Below are 25,528 nucleotides of genomic sequence, written 5' to 3' on the forward strand. Positions count from 1 at the left end.
TTTATAGGGCAAAATACATATAATGAGCGGTAGGAAATTTTTGGAGAGCTATGGAAATTCTAAAAGTGAAAGACAAAATCCATTCAATAGAAAGGATCATTCAACTTGAAGTCAGAGCATGACAGTTTGAATAAACTGAAGCACAAAGGGAAAAAAAAAGACTGAAAATAAGTAAATATAGCCTTATCCACCTGTGTAGAAATATTAAGCAATGTAATATATATATATTATATGTATATATAATATATATATAATATATATATTATATATATATCAGAAATCCTAAAAGGAGAAGACAGAATGGAAGAAAAATTATTTAAATGCATATCAGCTAAAAAGTTTCTAAATGTGATTAAAACATCAATCTATTATTCCAGAAAATTCAATAAAATCAAGCAAAATCAACGCAAAGAAAAGAACAGCTAGGCACATCCTAGCCAAATGGATAGAGATCCCGGTTAAAGAGAAAATCCTAGAGGCATTTGGAGGGGTAAAAAGGGACAGACAGGCAGAAGGTAAAGATAAAAGTAGCAGTTTATTTCTCATCAGAAACCCTCATGCCAAAAGACAACAGAGTGGCGTCTTAAATGTGAACCTAGAATTTTATAACCAGCAAAACACTTTCAAAATTGAGGATCAGATAGAGATATTTTCATAAAAATGAAAACTGAGAGAATTCATCACCAGGACTTTCACACTGGAACAAAAAATTCCCTTCAGCGAAAGGAAAAAGGGGTTAGCACTGGAAATGTACAGATGTGGGCAAATAAGATGACTCTTTCCTGAAATTCTTGAAATGTCAGTTGACAAATAATAAGCCAAAAAGTCAACAGAATGAGAATATCACGCCTTGCAACTCTGAGTGAATTAGTAGATGTAAGCATTAAAAATCAATGACTGTTCGCATGGGAAAAAGAGGTACGATTGAAAATTACATGCCTCCCACTCTCTGGCCAAACACCAAATAGCATCTTCACAAAGGGATTAAGCCTGAGCATGACCCAGTCTCTGGCTCCCACTGCCAATTTGCAAAAAAAAATATATAAAGGACAGAGGAGCATGTTAAGAGTGCTATCAGCAAATTCCAGACTGCAGGAGAGTCCACGACTCAAAGGAACCAGAATTCCCCACAGATAATGGCACAGAAAAGAAAAAAGTAGAAAGAGTTTACAGGATAAAAGAAGCTTAAAAGACATGTCAAATTTTAAAATTGGACAAGACTAATTTGTCATGTCCAGGAATTCACATTTGAATGATAAAACTATTTTGTTTAAAAATGTGCCATTACCATAAAAGTCAGGATTGTGTTTACTTATGGGGTGTGGAGCAGGTGGAGGGGCCTGACTGAGGCCAGGCAGATGGACATGGTTCCCAGGGTGGGTGACAAAACCATGTTTCTTAAACTGATGGGAGTTACCAGAGTATCTGCTTAAGAATAATTTGTAAACGACACATTTATTGTGCTTGATTCTCTGTATGCATTTTATTATTTTATAATGAAAACATTTCCGAAGAAATGAACATTTCAAAGCAAACATAATAACAATGCTACATGAGGTTCATAACATATGTTAAAGTAACATGATCGTGTGTGCGTGTGGTGAGGAAACCCCCAAATTGCCAAGGCTGTGGAAAAATTTCTAGGGCTCCTGCAATAGGAAATATTAGGAATATTTTCTATTCCAACAATTAAACTTCAACACATCACAATTCATGGGGCGTCAGGTGTTGAAAAGGTCTTGCCTCAGTAGAAGGGAATAAATATAGCCTCCAGTAACTGTGGCTCTGAATCAGTCTAACTAAACTTGAAAGAAGAACCAAAAAGATCAAACTATTTCCAAGTATCCTCAAACATATTTATAGAAACACAAAAATATCCAGCACCCAATAAGATAAAATTATAACATTTGTGGCCGGATGCGGTGGCTCAAGCCTGTAATCCCAGTACTTTGGGAGGCTGAGATGTGCGGATCACGAGGTCAGGAGATCAAGACCATCTTGGCCGTCTCTACTAAAAAATACAAAAAACTAGCCGGGTGAGATGGCGGGTGTCTGTAGTCCCAGCGACTTGGGAGGCTGGGGCGGGAGAATGGCATAAACCCAGGAGGCGGAGCTTGCAGTGAGCTGAGATCTGGCCACTGCACTCCAGCCTGGGTAACAGAGTGAGACTCTGTCTCAAAAAAAAAAAAAAAAAAAAAAAAAATTATAACATTTGTTATACAATCAATTTACCAGGTATGCAAAGAAGCAGAAAGTTTGACCGAAGTTGATGACAAAAAAACATTCAAGAGAGGATGGCACAGATCATAACAGTAAAAGGCAAGGACATTCAAACTGCTCTTATGACTATATTCCATGTGTTCAAAAAGAAAAATAACCCAGAGAAGACTGGACATATGACATTATAACACGGAAGAGAGGAAAAGACCCAAACTGAACTTCTAGAAATGGACATTGCTATGTCGATTAAAGAGGGAAAAGGACAAATAGAAGACGAACCTCAGAAGGCAGCATGAAACCCATTATTATTAATAATTATTTTAATTTAAATGTCCTCAATACTTCAGTTAGAAGACAGGGATTTTCAAATTGGATGAAGAAAAAAAAAAAAAAAAAAGACCAAACTCCATGCTACCTACAAAAAACCCACTCTGGATATAAAGACACAAATAAAGGTAGAATGATAGAAAATGGTCTATTTTGCTAACACTCACCAAAAGAAACCTGGAGTTGCTACATTAAGCTCAGACAAAATAGATTTCAGAGCAGAGAGTGTCGTGAGCGCTCTTAAGATCATTTCAGAAATGACAAAGGAGTCACCTCATGAGGAGGACATAACAGTCCTACATGTTTATGGGTTAATAACAGAGGTTCACAACGCATGACGCAAAAACTGTTATGAACAAAAGGAAAATGGACACATCCACAAAAATAGCAAGATGGAAACATCTATCTTTCACTAACTGATAAAATGAGGAGGGAGAGTCGACAAGGACACAGAAGACTTGAACAGCAGCATGAATTAACTTGACCTGATTGATATTTATCATTTATAAAGCACGTTTTCCTTTTCACGTACATGTGAAACATTTGCCAAGACAGACCCTATCTGGGGTCATCAAAACAAAATCTCAATACATTTGAAAGTCATGTGCTGTGGTGCAAGTGTGTCCCCTCCAAAATGCAGGTCTCACCAGTGTGATGATAATGAGAGATGATCTGGCCGTCGGCTCCTCCCGTGGGTGGGGTGAAGCCTGTTCTGCCTGAGGCTTCCTCCACTTGCCCTTCCGGCTTCCTCCACTTGCCCTTCCGGCTTCCTCCACTTGCCCTTCCGGCTTCCTCTTGTGTGGACATGGTGTCCTTCCGCTCTGGAGGGTGCAGCCCTCGCCAGGCAACTGGACCTGCCAGCACCTTGATCTCAGACTTTCCAGCCTCCAGAACTGTGAGAAGATACATTTTTGGTTTTTAAAAATTACCTAGTCTCAAGTATTTTATTGCAGCAGCACACGGTGGACTAAGGCTCATACGCAGTGTGCTCTGTAACCACAATGGTCTGAAATTAGAAATCAGTAGCAGAAAGATTTCTGGAAAGTTCCTAAATGTTTGAAAACTAAATAATATACTTGTAAATATCCCATGCATTAAAGAAGACATTCAAAGGGAAATTAGAAAGTGTTTCGAACTGAATGAAAAATGAAAACAGAGCATATCAGAACTGGCAAGATGTCCCTAAAACAGCAGATAGGAGGAAATTTAGAGCACGGAAGACCAATAGTTGATGAAAAGAAAGGTTTCAAATCAAGGCTATCTCCTTTAACCTTAAAGAGCCAGTAAAAGGAAAGAAAATTAAACTGAGATTAAGCAAAAGTGAGGAAACAATAAAGATAAGAGAAGAAATCAATGGAATAGAGAACAGAAAAACAAGAAAGAAGATCAATGAAGCCAATAGCTTATTTTTTTTGAGGTCATTAAAATTGGAAAACCTCTAACCAGACTGACCAGAGGAAAGAGAGAAGACATAAATTATAAATATCAGAAATCAGAATTATGACATCACTACAGACTATATAGATATTAAAAGGATACTGGGGAAATATGATGAACTTTATTCCAATAAATTTGACAATCTAGATAAAATTCACAAGTTAGTTAAATACACAAATAACCAAAGTTCTCTCAAAAGGAAATAGCTGTCTGGGATACCCCTTACTCATACAAAGAAACTGAGTTTGTAGTTGAAAATCCGTTCACAAAGAAAACCCTCAGAATGTTTGATGCGGTGCGGCTCCAATGCAGTGGGACGAGACAGTCTTCCCAATAAATCATGTTGAGCTAATCCAATAACCAGATGGGAAAAATGAATTGACCCTCATTTCACATCATTTAAAAGTAGCTTAACAACCACATCAAAGCACCAGGTCAGGTAGATTTTAGACCTGAAAGTGAAAGGTAGAACAATAAAGCCTCTAAGACATAATATAGGGCATGACCTTGAGGTGGTTGCTAACCATGAAGGAAAAGGTTAAAACATGGGATTTTATCAGAATTAATAATTTATGCCCATCAAAAGACTCATCTCCAGAATATAGGTTTTAAAGGAAACCCCTGTAAATCAACAGAAAAAACACAAACAATTTTTTTTTTTTTTTGAGATGGAGTCTCCCCCTGTCACCCAGGCTGGAGTGCATGGCGCGACCTCGGCTCACTGCAACCTCCGCCTCCAGGGATCAAGCCATTCTCCTGCCTCAGTCTTCTGAGTAGCTGGAATTACAGGTGCCCAACATCACACCTGGCAAATTTTTATATTTTTAGTAGAGACAGGGTTTCACCATGTTGGCCAGGCTGGTCTCAAACTCCTGACCTCAAGAGATCTGCCTGCCTCAGTCTCCCAAAGTGCTGGGATTACAGGTGTGAGCCACCACACAATTCTTTTTTTTTTTTTTTTTTTTTTTTTAGAAAAAGTTGGCAAATAGCTCATACAGGCGCTCCATAAAGATATTGAATTGGTTAATATACAAGTGTGCTGACCCTCATTAGTCATCCAGAAAATGCATATTAAAATTTCTAAACGGTATCACTACACAGAATAACTAAATCTTTAAATTGAAGGCTCAAAGTGTCTGCAAAGATGTGAAGTAACTGGCAATGCACTGGTAGGAGTGAACTGACACAGCTATACTGAAGACCCAGCCACCAGCCACCAGTGTTTCCCAACACCACGTTGCCAGCATTTATGACCTGTTAATTTCGCTCACTGATATACACCCAACATGAATGCGTTTATTTACCAAAAGGTGTGTATATGAAGGTTTATAGCAGTTCTACTCGTAATAGGCAAAAAATTAGAATCAATTACATTGTCCCTCAACAGTAGAATGGAGAGATAAATCTCCATGGCCTCATACAGGGGGGTAATAGAGAAATCAAAGTAACGGAGTGCTGTTCCTTGCAACCACAGGGATGATCCACAAACATAATGTGGAGAGAAGGGAGCCAGACACACAAGAGTGCATCGTACCCTACTCCAGTCAGGCAGAACTCATCTCTGTGTCAGGGTTAGAATAGCAGAGACCTTTGGAAGGTGGTCACAGGCAGGGAAGGCAGCCTTCTGCGGTGCCAGTGGTGTTCTGTTTCCTCACCCAGTTGATGGTTAGCTGGGGGACCTCACTCAGTAAAATCTCTGTAAAATCTCATCAAGTCTGTTCCCTTATGATGCATGCATTTCTCTGAATGTGTATTCTACTTACAGTGCTAAACAGTGCTGTGAAATGATCAGCAGTAGAATTCGAACCCCGTGCTGTTGATGCCACATGAAGGCAACTGCTGCCAGGAGAGTTCTGAGTTCAGATCTCAGCTCGGCAGTTTCCTAGCCCAAAACGGCGGGGAAGACATTTCAGCTTCTTCCACTTTCGTGGCTGCATCTTTGCGCCTCACTGCAGAAATGTTTGAGGTCTAATAGCCTAATTAATGCACCTAATGCAACACCTGTTGTGTGGTAAACCTGCTAAAAAGGAAAATTGGGGTGTTGGGTGTCAGTTAAGAGAGTGGGCTCTGGGGTCAGGGTTTGAATTCAAGCTCTGCCACAAGAAGCGGCTTCACCTTCTTTCTGTTTCTCCATCTACAAAATGAGTCGAAGGTGGCGAGAAATAGGTGAGTTGTGACTTAGCAGGTGCAGAGAACACGGCTTCTTCAGGTTTCTAATTCTTGTAATTACTATTATGATGTCATGGAGCTTAAGGAAGGGAAATTCCTGCAGGCGGGAAGCTTTGGAAAGACTCTGAGAGAAGGAGGGACTTCAGGTGGCCTTTCAAGAACAAACAAGATTCGGGGCCAATCAATGCAGGTGAACTGAGCTTTTGGGGGGTTCCCTTTCCTCCCCCCTCCCCATTAGCTAAATCGGATACCTTACTGGGAAATCCAAAGACTCACAGAGTCCAGCCCTGATTGACCTCTTTCAGCTTTCCAAGGAGGAAACTATTGCCCAAAGGGGTCAGGGGCCTTTTGAGGTTCCACATGGGTGTGAGATGAACCCGTCTCAGGTCACTTCTCAGCTCCCCAAGTACCCAGGCATGCCCTGAACTCTTACTCCCAGCCTGTCCAGAAACTGTGGCATGAAGGTCCTGCTTCCTTCATCAGATGTGAACGTCCCATAGATGGACACTGTATCCTCATCACTAAGTGCAGCACCCAACTACGAGGCAGCTGTGCTGCGTGGGTGTGCACACAGAGAAAAGGACAATCCCAAAGTGTTTAAGGCCTAGAGAATGCATCTTCTTAAACTGAAAGCCTTGATCCTCACCAGCCTTCCCCAGACTCCTCTTTTTCATCTAACTTTTCAGCAGCCAGTACAGGAGCTAATGGGCTTTTACCACTTTTAAACCCAACATACTAATTATAGTTCAAAGAACCACGTGCAGATTCAAGCATTTTTCCCTTACCACACTTCCTGATCTTTATGAAGAACTAATTAAAAACTTTTTTTTCTGTTGTTGCTTGTCTGACAGTTTTGCCAATTTGCAGGCTGACATGTGGAGCTCATTAGAAGAGAAGGCCATCAGCAGATCCCCACTGTGGGGGGCTGGGGCTCACCAGTGCAGGGGGGCGCACCTCTGAGAAATGTGACTGAGCAGAGATAAATCAGCCCCTCCAAGAAGACTCAGTCAACCTTTATGCATGCCTGCTCTTTGCCTGGCAAGGTGCTAGGCTTTAGACAGATAACTAGATGGATGTGGACGCTGCCCTAACAAAGCTTAGGTTCCAGTCTTGCCCCAGCCTAGCTGGGCCCCAAACTCACCCTCAGGTGTGCAGTTTTACATTCGGGTAAACGGGGGCCCGTTGGGGCGAGGGTTCTCTCACCCCTGCTTCACTGACGCCTCACTGCAGCCTCCAACCTGGTTACCACTCCCTCACTTCACACATGAAGGACCCAAGCACAGAGAGTTCATGTGACAGTCGAAGTTTTCACCGTCACCAAGAGCAAACATAGGAATCGATTCTATGCCCAAATGCGGACCAAACTCTTTCTAGAATGCAGTGCTGAATAAAGTCACAGGGCAGGAAATGGGGTGGGGTCTTCATCACAGGAATCCCAGCTGTGGGTCCTTCCACTCCAAGACTCTGTCCTCTCTCTCTATTTAGGTGAGATGATAGATGCACACATTGATAGAAATAGGTACATACAGAGAGATACATGCAGATAGATACATACAGTAGATACATGCAGAGAGCTACACGCAGATAGATACACGCAGAGAGCTACACGCAGATAGATACACGCAGAGAGCTACACGCAGATAGATACATGCAGAAAGATACATGCAGAAAGATACATGCAGAGAGATACATGCAGGTCAATACATACAGAGAAATACATGCAGTGAGATAAATGCAGAGAGATACATGCAGGTAGATACATACAACGAGATACATGCAGAGAGCTATAAGCAGATACATGCAGATAGATAACTGCAGAGAGATAGATGCAGAGAGATATATGCAGATAGATACATACAGAGATATACATGCAGAGAGCTATAAGGTAGACAAATGCAGATAGATAAATGCAGAGAGATAGATGCAGAGAGCTATAAGTAGATACATACAGATAGATAAATGCAGAGAGATAGATGCAGAGATACATGCAGAGAGATACATGCAGAGAGCTATAAGTAGATACATACAGATAGATAAATGCAGAGATATATGCAGAGAGATAAATCCAGAGAGATACATAGATACACGCAGATAGATACATACAGAGAGATGCAGGCAAATAGATACATGCAGATAGATAGATGGATACAGATAGATAATATAAATAGATGATAGAAGTATAAACAGACAGACAGATGGATATAGATATATCCCATTACTCTAAGAGACTGATTCCAAATACAATACAAGAAGAGAAGACTGAAGAAAGTAATCCAACCCCATAGTGAGCATTTCTGCTCACATATTTGGCCCCAGCCTCATCCTCGGGGACTAGACTTCAGGGCTGCTGGTGAGAATTCACAGCTCCTAAACATGCCCCTTCCACTGAGCCTGAAGCCTGCCATTCTGACTTTCTCACATCCTCTTTTGTGCCTTTTCCCTGGAAGTACAACCTCCCGTTTTCAATCACCCACATCCCATGGGTTTCCTCTGGTTCTGTATCCTGAGACCCACAGTCAGGGAGGAAGGTCTTAGAGACTCCAGGGGGCTGTGGAGACAACAGCAACCTTCAGTTGCATGAGCCCAGCCATGCCCGGTTCCCTTGGAGAGCTCCTGGAAATGCAGGTTCAGTGCAGTCCTGGCCTCTGAGTGCCTTCAAGGAGGAAACGTGTTCCCAGAGAGACCATGATCCTGGATTGTGTTGAGCGGGACTCCTGGCAGAGGGGAGCCTGACATGGCTCGTGGCGGGCCTCCAGGACAAGAGGGCAGCAACCCTGAGTAAGTGAGGGGAGTGAAGGCTCTCTGGGCAGAGGAGCCAACACTGGGACAAGGCCAACCGGCAGCAAAGGGCAGAGGGTGGCCGGGAGTGAGGGTTCCCCAGGCGCAGGTGCACCTGGGAGAGATGAGTCTGGGTGGGGAAGGACCTTGGGTCAAGGCCTGCAACAGGGCATTGTCCTGGAAGTGGTGTGAAACACTGACGACATTGAAATGAGGCTGCAGCTGAAGCTGATGTGTGACTTAAAGACTGCTCTGGCTTTTATGTGGGGTGGTGAGGCTGGCAGGGTGCTGTCACTATCACCTAAGCAGGGCTCTGTGGTGGTCTCACCATGGTGGAAGCAGGGAGCTAGAGCCCAGGGAATGAATTCCATCAGTGGTTAGAGGCCCACAGAACAGAATTTAGTGAGGGGTCGGCATGGGGATGACAGAGGAGAAAGAGGCTCGGGTTTCTGGTTTGGGCAGCTGTGTGGAGGGAGGGCCGAGACTGGGAATTCAAGACAGAGTGGGGATCATGAGTGTTGAGAGGAAGAGAAAATGGCCTGAAGCTCAGGTGTGCAGTGCTGGCACACAGGTGAGGGGTGCAGGGATGCTTTCAGTCCATGCCACTTGGCCTCCCCTCCCTTCCAATCCTCCGGACTGAAGCTAACGTTGCCACTTTGGGCACTGCCTCCTGGTGCAGGGAAGAGGGTTCTCAGGAGACCCATCCACGCCCTTTTGTTTAGGAAAATAGCTGGGCTTTTTGTAATTGGAATTGGAGTCCGTACTGAGTCCCCAGGTGCAATTCCCAGGTGGGTCTGTGCAGGCCCACCTGGGAAGAGGTTGGCTTGAATGATATTTGCTGTTATTAGGGCCAGGGACCCAAGGATGCCTGAATTCTGCCATGCTGTCTCCTCAACTCATGGCCCCAGCAAGATTCTGAAGGAAGGCATCTCTGTAAAACAGGAAATCACTGACAGTCAGCTGTTCTTGATCCACAAAAATGGCAACTTCAGAGAGTTCAATCAACACAACGAATCAAAATGCTACCTTAAAATTGTCTGAGACCACTGCAGTTCTCTCCGCTGCAGGCAGGCAGAGACTATCACACAGGGCCCAGTGCTGAAGCAGGACAGCTCCTCTGCTGTGCCTCTGGGTCTTATGCCTCTCTATCCGGCTGCATGGCACCACTGGCCTTCAGAGAGCTGGTCAGGTGAAGGCCAGGTAACATAGGCCTGACCCAGCTCTGGGAAGGGGGCCTTGAGCAATATTTTTGTGGGAAGGAGAAACAGGAAGCTATAAGATGATGATGGGGTGAAGAGACCTTTTCCCCTTAGAGTCACCCTGTTATTGATGTCAAGATGCTGAACAGGTCGGGAGCAGTGGCTCACGCCTGTAATCTCAAAACTTTGAGAAGCCAAGGCAGAAGGACTGCTTGAGGCTAGGAGTTGGAGACCAGCCTGTGAGACATAGGGACACCCCATCTCTACAAAACAAAAAATCAGCTGGGCATGGTGGCTCACACCTGTGGTCCCAGCTACTCGGGATGCTGAGGTGGGAGGATCACTTGGGCCCGGCAGGTGGAGGCTGCCATGAGCCATGATTGGACTGCTGCACTCCAGCCTGGGGAACAGAGTGAGACCCTCTCTCTCACTCACTAAAAAAAAAGTGCTGATCAAATCCTCATCTGGAAAGGGGTTCCCAGGGACTGATGATCAGAAGTGAGCACCAGAGCACACACCTGTGCACACACACACACACAGAGGAGAGGAGGCCATTGGGTGAGACCTGGGTGACAGCCACTTCTGGTGCAGGAGCCCCAGGGCAGGTGAGCACCTCCTGTCTGAGTTAGTTTGGGTCCATCAAGAAGCAGTGCAAGGTGGGGCTGGATGTGTAGGTCGTGGGTTACGGGCACATCTGCGGAGGATTCAGGGGAGGAGCTAAAGGAGGTGAAGGCAGGGAGTGCCTCCCACTCTTTGGCAGACACTTTTGAAGACAAAGGGGGATGAGGGCAGGCTGATGCCGCGGTGCACAGGAGGTGGGGGCCCAGAAGGCGGTTGTGAGTCCATTGGCCAATTATGCTGAGCACTCTTGCACTCGATGAAAACTGATTATTTTGTGGTGACTGTGAGACCCTGAATAAACCTACTTCCCTGAGGCTCACAATCCACACAAACCCTGAGCCTTCCCAGGGTTCCTCAGCCAGGCAGAGTGACCCCGTCTCTGCCTTGTTCCTTGCTGACCTCGGGAGAAACGCGGCAGTGGGGGTGGAGGAAGGTATGGGAGAAACATGTCCTGTAGGTGGTAACTGAGGTCATGCAAGGTGATAAGGGCATGTAGGCGGAGCTGGGTTCAAATATTGTCACGTGCAGTGCATAGCCAGGCTCTGAACTTCCCTGAGCCACACCGGAACAATGACCATCCCAGGACCCACCTGAGCCACACCGGAACAATGACCATCCTGGGACCCACCTGTCAGGTTTCCGTGTAGGTATCTGAGATAACCGAGGAGAACCGACTAGCAACATGCCTGGCATGCTTTGGGCTCTGTGTAGAGACCCAGCCTCCTCTCTCTCCCATGCCCCTTTCCTCCAGATTCCATCCTCTTCAGTACAGATGGGATCCAATACAGAATGTGATGTTTATGATTTAATGGATGACAAAATACCAATTAAATATCTAGGCTGCTGTAGTCAAATGCCAAACCATAAATCGCGTGTTCGAGCACCTCCTCCGGGTTCACGAGTGTCATCTCGGCTGGAAGCAAAGTCACTTTCAGCACCGCAGACAGCACCCTGGGCACGGAGGGAGTCTGTGGCTCCCGGGCCTGAATGAAGTCATCAGCGCAGGATATTTACCTGTTTCTTGGGGCCACTGGACAATATATTTTCTTGCGGGGGTATAAAAGTTTGTTATACATAAAGAATATCACCACTAACAAATGCTGGCAGGCTAGGACAGCATGGTACGGGGTGGAGGATGGCTAGCTCTTCGGAAAGTGAAAGGTGTGGGCGGCGTGTGCCTCATGCCAGGCTGATAGGTCAGTAGATGGGAGAGCACATGCCGAACACCACAGGGCATCAGGGCAGCAGGGTTCCCTGTCTCATCTGGGGCTTTGAAGGGAGCACACCCAGAAGTGAGCAACTGAAGCAAAGCAGCTTCCTGAGGTGCCCCTTCCAGGCTTGTCTCTGAAGTCACAAATGCCATTTTAAGCAATATGTTTAATTGGATGATTTGCACAAGTTATCCACGAAGTCTCTAACCATCATAATTCAGTGAAGAAAAGAACATTAAGTTACAGGCTGTGGGAAGAGGAGGGAACACCCTCCAATTCCGGAGGTTCTAGGGGTAGGGAAAGGGGAAGGTCTTTTGTTTAAACCAAGCCCCTCATTTCAATGCACAAAAGAATTACTCTGTTCAATATTAAATTGTATTGAAAGCAAAATGGACTAAAAAGCAAATACTACTCTATGTTGGGGTGGAAGTGGGAGGAAAGAATGAGTCTTGGAAGCAGGAGGGGAGAGAGCAGGGGGAAGGTTCTGTGCTGTGACCCTGGGTGGTCATTCACGCGGCTTCATTTTTACTTTTGGTGGTCTCAGGAAGGTCGGATTTTTCTTCTCCTTCTTCCCCTTTGTATTGGCTTGGAAGTTTCGCCAGCTGTCCACATGACCATCTCGACTTTCTTCAAAGTTTTTCTGCCACTCTCTTTCTCATTTGGCTTTTTCTTGAGCTTCAATGTCTTCTTCCCTTTGTCGTTCCCTTTCATGCATCTCTTTGGCTTCTCTCTCTTTCCTTTTTTTTTTTTTTTTGTTGTTGAGACGGAGTCTTGCTCTGTCGCCCAGGCTGGAGTGCAGTGGCCGGATCTCAGCTCACTGCAAGCTCCGCCTCCCGGGTTCACGCCATTCTCCTGCCTCAGCCTCCCGAGTAGCTGGGACTACAGGCGCCCGCCACCTCTCCCGGCTAGTTTTTTGTATTTTTAGTAGAGACGGGGTTTCACCGTGTTAGCCAGGAAGGTCTCGATCTCCTGACCTCGTGATCCGCCCGTCTCGGCCTCCCAAAGTGCTGGGATTACAGGCTTGAGCCACCGCGCCCGGCCTGGCCTCTCTCTTTCCTTTTAATTTCCTGCTCGGCAAAGAGTTTCATTGTCTGTATATATACAGCTTGTTTGAACAGCTCAGGATCATCCTCTGCTAAACTCGTAGGTTTTCCTTCCTTGTTTAATTGTTTTTTTTTTTTTTTTTCACTCTTTCACACTGTGTTCCAAGAATTCCTTTCCTGCCTGAATTACATCCAGGACCGTCTTCTTTTGCTCCTGGTCCAGTAGCAACTTGCAAGCTTTGTCCGCAGCTTCAAAAGCCTTTTGTGCTGTCAACGTCATCTCAGTTTTTGTCAGGATGCACCAATATGGATAACTGCCGAAGCCTCTTTTTTATTTTCTCATCTGTAACTTCAGGATCTATCTGAAGAACCTCGGACGGGTTCAGATTGAAGTAAGAGGAACCACGACTGTTGATCTTCCAATCCGATTTTTGGATGTTAGAACAAGTCTCCTTTCTCTATTTGTTTCACCTCACTGTCGAAGGTCACACATGCTGCCTCTGTGGTGCCGTGGGGTCCTGCTCTCTCCCGAAGCTGCCATTTCCAGCCAATATCTTGCCTCTGTCCCCTGCATCATCAAATTTCCCCACCTTATGGTTTTATAAAATTCTGCTGTAAATATCTTGCATACACACGAAATGTATATGTCTTCTTGCATATATATATATATATGCATAAGTGTGTGTATATGAAATACGTATAAATACCTTCCGTGTATGTGGGTGCGTGGGTGTGGGTGTGTGTTCACACATAAACTGACCCTGAATTCCTCAAAAAAACTGTCCTTCCCTCTCCTCCCCTTTACAGAAGACCCCTCCAGCACATCATCTGTCCATGTGGCTTCCTTCTCCTTCTGTCAACGCCTCCATTGCTCCGGTCAGAGTGTTCCCACATTGTCAACTTGTCAGCAGCCATTTCTCAACTCTTATTTAACTCAACCTGTTATCCGTATTTGGCCAGAGGCCCCTTGCCATGTCTCTGAAGCATTCCTCCCAGACACCCCAGCTCCCGGTTCTCCTCCATCCACCAGGCCCTCCTTCTCCATGTCCTTTGCTGCGGTTCCTCAGCGCTCCGACTTCCAGAACCTGGAGTTCTCCTGGGATGTGGTGTCAGGCCAGGCTTTTTCTCTCAATTCTCTTCCCAAGTAAAATAATTGTCTCAGCCTGAATTCTTTTCTAAACTCCAGATTTATATATCCAATGTCTAACCAAAACAGCACTTAGATGTCTAAGGCCCCTCCAGGTGCAATGTGGCCAAAACCAACATTCCTCCCCTCCCCGAATTAGCCTGCTCTTCCCCATCTTGTAAAGGACAATTCTTTTCCATGTGTTCTCACGTTAAAAACCTTGGAGATATTCTTAACTCCTCTCTTCATATCACACCAATTATATCCAATTCAAAGGAAAAACCCATAGCCTCTATTTTCTTTTTTTTTTTTTTTTTTTTTTTTGAGGTGGTGTCTCGCTCTGTCGCCCGGACTGGAGTGCAGTGGCCGGATCTCAGCTCACTGCAAGCTCCGCCTCCCGGGTTCACGCCATTCTCCTGCCTCAGCCTCCCGAGCAGCTGGGACTACAGGCGCCCGCCACCTCGCCCAGCTAGTTTTTTGTATTTTTAGTAGAGACGGGGTTTCACCGTGTTAGCCAGGATGGTCTCAATCTCCTGACCTCGTGATCTGCCCGTCTCGGCCTCCCAAAGTGCTGGGATTACAGGCTTGAGCCACCGCGCCCGGCCCTCTATTTTCAATACATATTTAAGTGTCCAGACACTTCCCATTACCTCCATACTAACACGTTTCTCTCCAAACGCACCCGCATTTCACTGGCATTATTGTGCTCTCTCCTGTGTTCGCTCGCTTCCTTTCTCTGTCTCCGTCTCTCGCCCTCCCTCTCTGTATGTCTTCCCTTTGCTCTCTGTCTCTCTGACTTTCCCCCCTCTCCAGACCATTTTCAACGCAGCATCCAGGATGGTCTCATGAAAGCACAGTTGTGTCACGCTCACGCCTTCCAAGGGCCCCTCCCCACCTAGAACACAGCCCAAGTCTTCATGACGGCCTAGAAAGGACTGCGTGATATTAAACACCACCCCTGCAGTCTCTTCAGCACGCTGGCCCCGCCCCTGCGACCCACCCCTCCCAGCCACAGCCCACAGAGGCCTCCTCCCTGTGGCCCTCACACCTCCTCCCGGCCTTTTGGCTCGTAGTTAGCAGACAGAGAACAGCACTTCTACCATCATTCTCTTTGTCTTATGGCGCTTGTCACCACGTGACATGTTCTCTATTTATTGCCTGCTCTTCCCGCTGAACACAGGCTCAGAGAGAGCAGACTCTGTCTTGTTGACTATTCCATGCTTAGCTCTAAAAGCAGTGCTTGGTCCATAACACTTGTTGAGAGAAAGAAGGAAAGGAAGGAGAGAGAGCACAGCAGAGGGACAGAGGAAGAACGGATGAGGAAACAGGCATCCTCACATTTGGTAGCGAAGCCTGGGATGCTGGGGACTCTCCCAACTCACCTCACACCCCTCAGCACTTGCCCACAGTCTGCAGGGCGGACCCTCAGGAAATGGTCACTCGATGACCAAGTCGTGAAAGGAAGAAGTGAATGAGTGAATAAATGAATGATCCAAGCAGCGCAGGACTGGGAGGGGGTCCAACTTAGGTCTCTCCGGGGACCGAGCACTCCCTGGGCTTCATGGAGCACAGCCCTGGCTGCATGAACGTGCCATGGATTTTATGCTTCCTGGACCCTGAGACACAGACCCCGCGGTGGCTCCTCCTGTCTGGGAGTGGCATCTGGGCAGATCTGAGTCCACGGGCACAACTGGCAAGGCTGAGACAGGAAAGAGGGAGCTGGCCTGAATTCTGACCTCCCCAGACAGTGCTCCATTCGGCTGGGCAGGTCTTCCCTTGGGGTGGAAAGAGCCTCTCTCTGGAACAGAGGTGGCCTCTGGGATTTCACCATTGCTTTCCAGAGTGGAATCACAGCACCGGGCAGGGGCCATTATACCCCTCGGTAGAATGCCTGGGAGCGCCCAGGCTGTGAGAAACCACAGCAGGGGACTTTGTTTCTGAGCTCCGAGTGCCCGTTTATGGCCAATGGGGTGCCATTTGTTGACGTTATTACACAAGAAGCCACTGTCTTCAGAAAGGAGATCACCCCAGGATTCCTGCTGGTCAAGAGAGCTCTAATGTAATTATCGACTGCACAGTAACTTGATGGGTGTATTAGTTTTATCAGCATGTATGTCCATATATATGTATGTATATGGACACGCACATATCCTTTCTAAGTGGTTGTAAATAATGAATAAACTGATAACCTGACACATCATCATTCAGACCTCGAAATGCAATCGATGCTTATCAGGGAGTGTAGTTGCGTCTGCAATGAGCGTATGTGAAGCAGGATACCCGTGGTGGTCGCACCCGATTCCCCCTCAGTGTCCACCCCGAGCTCTTCAAAGCCCCACCATGGTGATGCACTTCGGCACCATTAGTTGTGCGCGAGATATTTGTGAGTTTGGTTGTCTGTTAACAATTTGGCCCTGCAGCAATTAATATTTATATTTGCAGTCCCAGTGCTGATAATGGGCGGCTAACAGGCTTGGTTAATTGGTTTTCCACCCCCACCCTCTTACTGTATCTTTCCTGACCAGTGGAGGCATCTCTTCCAAGGAATCTCATAATGGCCTTTTCATGTGTTTGTGATTTTAATTACCTTTTTATTGCTATGCAAATCTCCCTTCATTTAATCTGCCAACCAGAAGAGAGAGTAACATAACCAGCAAACGTGGAGACAGAGGAGTGGGAAAGGATTGACGCTGCAGCACAGGCCCTGGGTCAGCACGCTCAGGTGTGCAGGAAGGCAGCCTGGTGCAAGGTGAAATAAGGGGTATCCTCCTGTGGACACGTTCTTCTGAGTGTGGCCATTTGGAAGATGGGGCTCCCTTGGGTTGGGAGGAAGGTAGAGCAGGGAGCAGGGACTTTTGGGTGCCGCTGTGCCGGGGCACTGAAATAGAATTTCACGCACGTGGTTTATTTAGTTCTCTGGAGGTGGCCTCTAGGAGGGGAAACTGAGGTCCAGAGGAAAGAAGGTGATTGTTGTGGCCAGAATGTGGCCAGGTGAGGCTCGGTGCCCACAAGCATGTGTTTCAGAATCACAACCACAGAAGAACCCGTTCACACCGCGCTGCCTTGACTCCCCTTCCCTGGGACGGGGCGGCAGCTCTCATCGCCGCAGGGAATTCTGGGAGAAAGGACCTGGTTTCCTGGTCGACTGAGAGCTAGCCAGGCCTCTGACCAGTGTTGCTCTGGATGGGAAAGAGGGGGGAAGAAGGCTTTTCTCCCACATGCCCCTGCCACCAGCCAGGGTGTCCTGGGCAGTGGGAGACCCACAAGTCTCCAGCAGGCAGGGCCACGTCACCCCGGCTCGTGCTGCGTCAGGCCCCTGCTTGACTCGGGAGGGGCTTATTGATGGAATCCAATGGGATTGTCAGGTTTTGTGCTGGGATGTGACATTCCATTCTGGCCTCATTTGTTACATCATGGATCTGTCTTAGTTCATTTTGTGCTGCTATCACAGAATACCACAGACCGAGTACTTCAGAAAGAATAGAGGTTGATTTCTTACAGTTCTGGAGGCTGGGATGTCCAAGGTCAGGGGGCTGCATCTGGTGGGGGCCTTCTTGTTGCATCATCCCCGTGACAGAAGGCATCACTCACTTAGGGAGAGTGAGCAAGAGATTGTACTTACCTCACACACGCCTGCACTCAGGTGCCTGCGCTCACAGATGCCTGTTCTCACACGTGCCTGAGCTCACAGGTGTCTACGCTCACAGGTGCTTAAGCTCACAGGTGCCGTGCTCACGGCTGCCTGAGCTCACAGGTGTCTATGCTCACGGGTGCCTGAGCTCACAGGTGCCTATGCTCACAGGTGCCTGTGCTCACGGTGCCTGCTCTTACACGTGCCTGAGCTCACAGGTGCCTATGCTCATGGGTGCCTGAGCTCGCAGCTGCCTGCTCTCACACATGCCTGAGCTCACAGGTGTCTACGCTCACAGGTGCCTGTGCTCACATGTGCGCACCACCTCCCCACACCCTCTGGGTGGCTTCTCGGCTTTTAATCTCAGAGGGTGATGCCTGCCAGCACCCGTCTGGCTCTGCTCTGTGGGCCTGGCCAGTCTGAAAACAGGTGAGGCCCAGGCCCAGCCGGCAGCCCAGCCTCTCTGCTTTCACACGAAGGAAAACCATATGAACAAAGACACACATGCTCACTCTTCCATCCCATAAATCAATTAATACCTACGACTGAGTGAACTACGAGGAAACATTCAATAACTCTGCCTAAATGTTCCATCCGGGCCCCTCCACGGCTCATTACATTACACAAGGTGCGGTGATTACCGGGAAAAACGCTTTCCTGTGCCACCTCATTTCCTCTCCTTGGCCTTCAGCTTTGCTCAAGGCAAAAAAGAAGCTCATGTGGTCCCGTGACCAAGCGTAGCATAGCATGTGCAAGCCCACACGTGTGTTCGTGTGTTCGTGTGTGCCTGCAGGTGGCGTCATCTGGGCTGGGGGTCCTGTTTTCATGCTCATGGGTGGCCTTCTAAAGCTTGGGGAGTGAAGGCCCATGAGGCCTCCACCCCACAGAAACATGGTGGGTGTTTAAGGAAGCCCTCTGTTTCCCAGGGGTGGGCAGCCAGGGGCAACCGTCCACAGGAGAAGAAGCCGGGTCTCAGAGCTCCCACCACGGTGGGTGGGCTGCCCCTGTCCCACCTGGTGAGTCCCTGGTGCCTCTATTGCAGACACAGGAGGTTGGGATTTGGGGCAGACGCCTGAGCGCTCCTGCACGTCCCCAGGCATGCGTTTACTTCCCTGTGAAAAGGCTTCATGTTGGTATCTCTATCCCAGAGCTGTCAAGGGTGACATGAGAGCGGTGGAGGCGCCACCTGCTGCAGGGCCCAGCGCCGAGGGCTGCTGTCCCCATCGTTGTTGTGGATGATGCTGTTACCATTGCTGTCATCATCTTCACGGTTCGAGAATCCAGAAGGGCTGCTCCCGCGCACACCCGCCTTCTCTGCAACGCTGCTGCTGAGAACTATAGGCACAATTTCCTACCGTGCCCTGGCCCATCCCAGGGACAGTGCGAGCTGCCATCCACACTCATGCCAGCAGATCCTACTACAAGTCCTAGGCTCCTAGGTCCAGTGCCCCAGTGCCTGAGACAGGAGGTTTTCAAAAGAGAACATGAAATAAAGAGCGGAGAACAATTGGTGCTCCCATTGCCAGGTGGAAACAGAGGCTTGGGACACCCAGATAACTAGGGGATTGCCCGTCCACCGAGTGCTCATGGGACACCCAGATAACTAGAGGATTGCCCGTCCACCGAGTGCTCATGGGACACCCAGATAACTAGAGGATTGCCCGTCCACCGAGTGCTCATGGGACACCCAGATAACTAGAGGATTGCCCGTCCACCGAGTGCTCATGGGACACCCAGATAACTAGGGGATTGCCCGTCCACCGAGTGCTCATGGGACACCCAGATAACTAGGGGATTGCCCGTCCACCGAGTGCTCATGGGACACCCAGATAACTAGGGGATTGCCCGTCCACCGAGTGCTCATGGGACACCCAGATAACTAGGGGATTGCCCTCCACCGAGTGCTCATGGGACACCCAGATAACTAGGGGATTGCCCGTCCACCGAGTGCTCATGGGACACCCAGATAACTAGGGGATTGCCCGTCCACCGAGTGCTCATGGACAACCCAGATAACTAGGGGATTGCCCGTCCACCGAGTGCTCATGGGACACCCAGATAACTAGGGGATTGCCCGTCCACCGAGTGCTCATGGACACCCAGATAACTAGGGGATTGCCCGTCCACCGATGCTCATGGGACACCCAGATAACTAGGGGATTGCCCGTCCACCGAGTGCTCATGGGACACCCAGATAACTAGAGGATTGCCCGTCCACCGAGTGCTCAAGCTGCGATTTGGCCTGGGGCTGCCCCAAAGGGCTTGTATAATCCCACCCATTCACTGGAGCCTCTCCTTCCTCTCCAGGGAGAACCCTTGGGGGGCTTAGAGCCTCTCCCACATGCTGGGGTACTGGGAGACAGCTGCCTTGCTTACAGGGGAGGCTGGTCCTTTCAAAGACTCCCCTGGGACCAGTGGCCAGGAGTCACTCCTCATTAGACCCACTGCAAACAGGTGCCGGCTGGGGCTGGACATGAGAACCTCCAGAGTGCCTCAAAGAACCGTATGACATTAGAATCTGCAGAGTTGGGGGAGCTAGGCGGGTGAAGGGTGGGGTCTCCGAGAACCCATCCAGGTGAGTATTATGGGGTTGCAGGCACACAGAGACTCAAGGGGCGACTCAGAAAGGGACTTCCAGAGGGGTTGCCTCTTTGGGGAGGAGGAGGACAGGGTCACCAGGAGCAGATGCAGGCCCCCTGTGCATGGGGCAGTCCCTCTCTGGGATGTTAGGGGAAGGTTTCTCTCACCCAGAAGGCTCTATTCCAATGCCCCATAGGGCTCCTTGCCTCTGAGGCTGCCCAACCACCCCTGAGAAGGGGTTTGTGTCGGGGGTTTTGGGCGAGGCAGCCCCCATCCTGCCCGAACCATGGTGCTTCCATTTCCTCTCAACAGATCAGAGTAGCTTTTGGCTGTAAGTCCCTTCTTCAAAATAAGGAACAAGGAAAGCCAATAGCAAGGCTTAGAAGATTCTGGACTAAGAGACAAGAGACTGAGCTCTGTCACCAGCTTGCAGTGAGGCCCGGTGACAAGACTCCTCCCTTCAGCACCACCAGCCCAGGAGCCGGGGATGCTGATAGGAAGGACGGCACTGTCTGCTGGGAGCTGGTGCCTCCTGGGAGAGAACAGCCCACAGCGGATGGCAGCTGGAGGAAGGTGCCCTCTGGCAGTGTCTTCTAAAAGGGAGAGCAATGACTCCCACACTGCCACCCTCCCAGGCCTAGGAGGACCACGGGAGGCCACTGGTGAGAAGAGGGGCTTGGAGAAGAATAAAGGGGCATCCAATGCCGGGCTACTATTGCTAACGCAGATGACAGTAAGCACAAGCACACCTTTCAGGCGGGGTGGGGTGGGGAGGTGGGGATGGGAATTCCAGGGACCTTCCGGATTTGAAGAGGTAATGGAGTCTCCCGGGTGGCTGAGTGCACTTCCTGCAGATTCTCAGGTCCCTGAGCCCCTTCTTTAATGTCCGTCTGCGGTTGTCCGTTGTCAGACAGCCCGAAGGCAGGAAGCCCCCTCCTCACACCCCTGAAGTCAGCTCCCAGGGGTGACACCAGGGTCACTAGTTCTCTTTTCTGGGTATTTCGTGGACATAATTCTGGGGCCCTGAGTCCTGGTGGCCCCAAGGCATCACACCCTCAAGGATGGAGCCAAGGCGCCCCTAAGCTGGGCTGTGGAGCTGATGTGAGGCACAGTAAGGAACTGGGTCCTTCAGTGTGAACATGAGAGGACACAGTGACCGTGGGAGAAGGAGCTGGAGAGAACCCAGGAGGGCAGAGCCATATGAGGGTGTCCTGGATAGAACAGTGTCCCCAAAGATTCATGTCCACCACCAACTTTAGAATGGAATCTTATTTGGAAATGGGGTTTTTACATATGTAATTAGGTAAGATGAATCCATACCAGACCAAGGTGGGTCCTAAATCCACCTTGTGTCCTTATAAGAAGAGAAAACAGAGACCCAGGGAGACGCCGTGTGACAGCAGAGGCTGAGGTTGAGTGACGCCTCCACAACCCAGGAAAGCCAAGGCTAGCTGGAGCTGGGGGGAGGACCGGGACAGATCCTCCCCGGAGCCTGCAGAAGGAGGCAGCCTTGCCGATGCCCCACTGCACTTCCGGCCTCCGGAGCCAAGGGACAGCTCTCTGCCCCAACAGCCCCGAGAGGCCGATACGGGAAGATTGAGGGTGGCTGGGGGTTGGGCTCCCCCTTGCCTCCTATCAGGTGAAGGTTTTGGGACCTTTGAGGTGAGGGAGTGATTTGAGGTTGAGAGGAAACTTCCTGGTCACTGAAATCTGGCCTCACCAAGGTTGGCAGGATGCACTCGCTCCTGAGATGTTTGGGGTGTCTGCACAGTGGGACCCCATAGAATCAAGCTGGATGGGGAAGAATGAGTCTGGGGGGGTCCATGCTGGGTGCTCTCCAGGCAGGTGGAGTGAGGAGGTGAGCACCTGGCGCAGGTGCTGGACAGACGCCAGTAGAGCAAGCGGAAGGTGGCGTCTGAGGGAGCAGGGCTGCAGGTCTGGGTATTAGGCAGAGCGAACCCTGATGGGAGACCCTGGGGCAGGGAGGGCAGAATGTCCCTCAGGCGGTGCCACCTTCCGGGGCAGTAGGAGGGCTGTGGCTCTGGGCCAGGGAGGGCAGGGGAGTCCCCCACACTCGGAGCCTGCCTTGGGGAGAGGCCAGGCTCACTGAGGACCTGGGCCCAGGCTCCAAGTGCTCTTGGCTGAGAGGAGGAATATGAAGTGTAGTGTGGCCAGGACAGGGGTGTCAAGAGGGGTGGGGCTCCCAGAGGCACCGGGACCCCAGAGGAAGGCAGCATGGCACAGCACCCAGCCAGGGAGCCGCAGACCCAGCCACCCCAAGCTCTAGGGACTTCTGCCAATGGACACGGGCCTGCTGTTTAACCCCTAGAGCTGCAGGCGCGGCCACCCAAGTCTCTGGGAACTTCTGCTGATGACATGGGCCTGCTGTTTAACTCCCAAGCCCAGCTTCCTCGTTTGCACAGTGAGAATTGTCGTAGCCCCCTCACTGTGCTATCCCAAGCGTAAGTGGGACAGCCTTCATGGCCTGCCTTGCAAGGCACTGGCCCCCAGCAGGGACTGGAAATGGAATCATGGCAGCCATCTGCTGCCTGTCTGCAGGAATGGTGACAAGAGCTCAACAGGAATAAGCTCCCGATGCAGACGGGAGTCAGAGAAGGGTGACTGGCCAAGTGGACAGAAGCCCCTGTGTGGGGACGACACATGTGCTGGTCAAAGGTGACAGTCAAGGTCAGCTGAAGGTCATGGACAGCATGGAGCTGGTGATCAGATGGACCCAACAGCTCTATTGATAGCCTCACCCAGGCCTGCTCAAGAACGGCACAGCAGGGAGGGTGGCCTCGGTTCCTCACCCGTCACTCGGGGCCTCCCCAGGGCCAGGGCTGGAGTCCAGAAGGCTCCAGGGCAGGCTGCCTTCTGGAAGCACCTCCCTTCTCTGGGTCCTCTCCTCCATCCATCTCTCTGCCTTCAGCATGGTCCCCCCTGGGCTGCCAGCTGGAGCTGGTCATTAGCAGCTGTCTTCCTTGGCCATGCAGTAACCTCAGTCCCTTCTCAGGAAGCTGCTGTGTCTCTTTTTCATTAACCACCCATTTCCTAAGTCAAAACACCAGCCAACAGCAAGGCAGGAATGCCGACAAGCAGCCGGAGGCCCTGGGCACTTAGAGCTGGAAGGCACTGTGAGAGGCCATCTGATCTACCCACCTTCGTAAGCTCAGGTTCATGTCTACAGAAGTGAGTCCTGGATGGAAAAGGACATGAGCGGGCATTCAGGGCAGTCTCTGGCCAGTTCTTGAGTTCTCTGGACCCCACTGAGTCTGGATTGAACATTCCCAGGGTTTGGGGAGCTCACTTCCTTGCGAAGCAGCCATTTCACCGTGAAACACCTGTGACTCCCAGAGGCTGCTTCTTCACACTGAGCAAGTCCGTCTCCCGGGAACCTCACCCTGCAGTCCCGTTTCTGGCATATTTGCTCCATGTTCCCATCAAGGCCTTTCAGAAATGTGAATACTGCTTTGGGAATGAATATTCTGGAGTGTCCTCCCCGCCGGTGATGAACGTATCTGTTCACATCTGAACAGCTCAGAAACCAGGATACAGCTCACAATCAATGCTGCCTTACCATGTAACCATCGGGTTTGTTTCTTTTTAGGAAGACCTAAAATATCAGTGCATCTGCAGCATCTCAGAGTCAATGAACACAGCCTGTATGTTTAGTTGATCTCTGCTCTGCCCCTCACAGCTGCACACAACCCAGTGGGGAAAGGCATGCTCCCTGCAATCATTAAGGCGGAAGACACACCCAGGGTAACACAGCTCGGAAGCCACAGACACAGGATTTCAGCTCCTTCCAGCCTATCTGGCTGCAAAGCCTGTGCTTCCTATGCAGCCGAGAGCCAGCACTGTCTGGCTAGGCTGTCCCTGGTTGACATAAGCGCACCCCTCCACCCTCTGCCCCATGCAGCAGCCATGCATTCTGTGCACCAGCTGCTCCCTCAGGGCTCAGCCCTTGTGTGCCCTGGAGTGGGGGCCACTCTGGCAACAGGCCCTGCCCTCAGCAGAAGCGAGGAAAGGCCAGGCCTGGGGCAAGGAGACCTGCATTTAGGTTCACAGTGCTCTGGGCAGCCCCAATTTTTCCCTGCCAGCCACTTCTGACTGTATTCCATAGCAGACACCCATTCCCCCTGGGCTGAGCTGTCTCCGGCTGCAGCCCTGCTTGGTCATCACGATGCCCTCGCCTAGACTTGCAGAGCTGAAGGCAGTGGCCCAGCACCCTGGTGACTCCCTGGAAGCCCTTTTGGGATCATGTTTCCCCTTTCATCTCACAGCACCCTTCCGAGGAGGCCTTTGGGGCGGGATGCCCTTCTTATTTGACCCAAGAGGGAGCTACGCACAGAGAGGCTGAGGACGTAAGGAGGCCCAGGCAGAGACCCCAGGAGCACCCCAGTAACTGCTCCCTAACACTGCCCTTAGCCCTGGGCCCTCAGCCCTCTCAGCCATCTGCATGTCTGCCAAGGCAGGTAGGCATCAAGGCTCCTGCCCCTTCCTCCAGGGCTGTGGCAAGGACCCCATGGCAGGGCATCTGTAGCACATGGGAGGATGGTGTCACTAGCCTCTCCTTGCTGATGAGGACAGGAAACGTGGAGAGCCTTGTGACTCACCCAAGGTCACAGCTCAAGGCTGAGTCAAAACACTTCTTCAGCCTGCAGATGCTGCATGAGCGGGCGATGCTGCCCACCTGAGGGTGCTGTGTCCCGCCACGCCCCTGGCCACATTCTTTACCTGGCACCAGGCTCCTCCTGGAGGCACAGCTTGGGGTGAGCTCAGATGCCATGGCATGTGCACCGCACCCAACATGCACCTCGTGTGATGAAGCAGAATCCCATGGCCCTGACTCTCCTATGCTAGGAGAGCCACTGGAACATTCCCAGCCAGTGCCTGCTCTTGCTCCAGGGACTGAGGGAAGGATGCAGGTCTTGGCTCTCCACCACCTGTGTGCCTGGGATGGGAGCTAAGTGGCACACAACTTACCCCCCAAGGCGGTGGTTATGATTTCAGCTGTGCTGTGAGTGCAGCAGCAGGAGCCACGCAGAGGCAGCCTCCACCCAGGATGTCAGTCCCACGGCACCTCACAGCCCCTGAGACCCTGCCTGGGAGTAGGGCCCACAGAGCCCTCGGAGAAGGCTTCAAGGGCACCTGACCTGGCTTCCACACACTGCAATGTGTGCCCT

The 25,528-nt window shown here is 49.9% G+C and overlaps 1 pseudogene; it reads right to left on the reverse strand.

The window, feature by feature from the left end:
• Positions 1-12,428: 12,428 nt before the first annotated feature.
• LOC117079089 lies at positions 12,429-25,131 on the reverse strand (annotated as a pseudogene).
• Between the last annotated feature and the right edge of the window lie 397 nt (positions 25,132-25,528).

This window comes from Trachypithecus francoisi, unplaced genomic scaffold (assembly GCF_009764315.1).
Source record: "Trachypithecus francoisi isolate TF-2019V2 unplaced genomic scaffold, Tfra_2.0 Lachesis_group7, whole genome shotgun sequence".
Lineage (NCBI taxonomy): Eukaryota > Metazoa > Chordata > Mammalia > Primates > Cercopithecidae > Trachypithecus > Trachypithecus francoisi.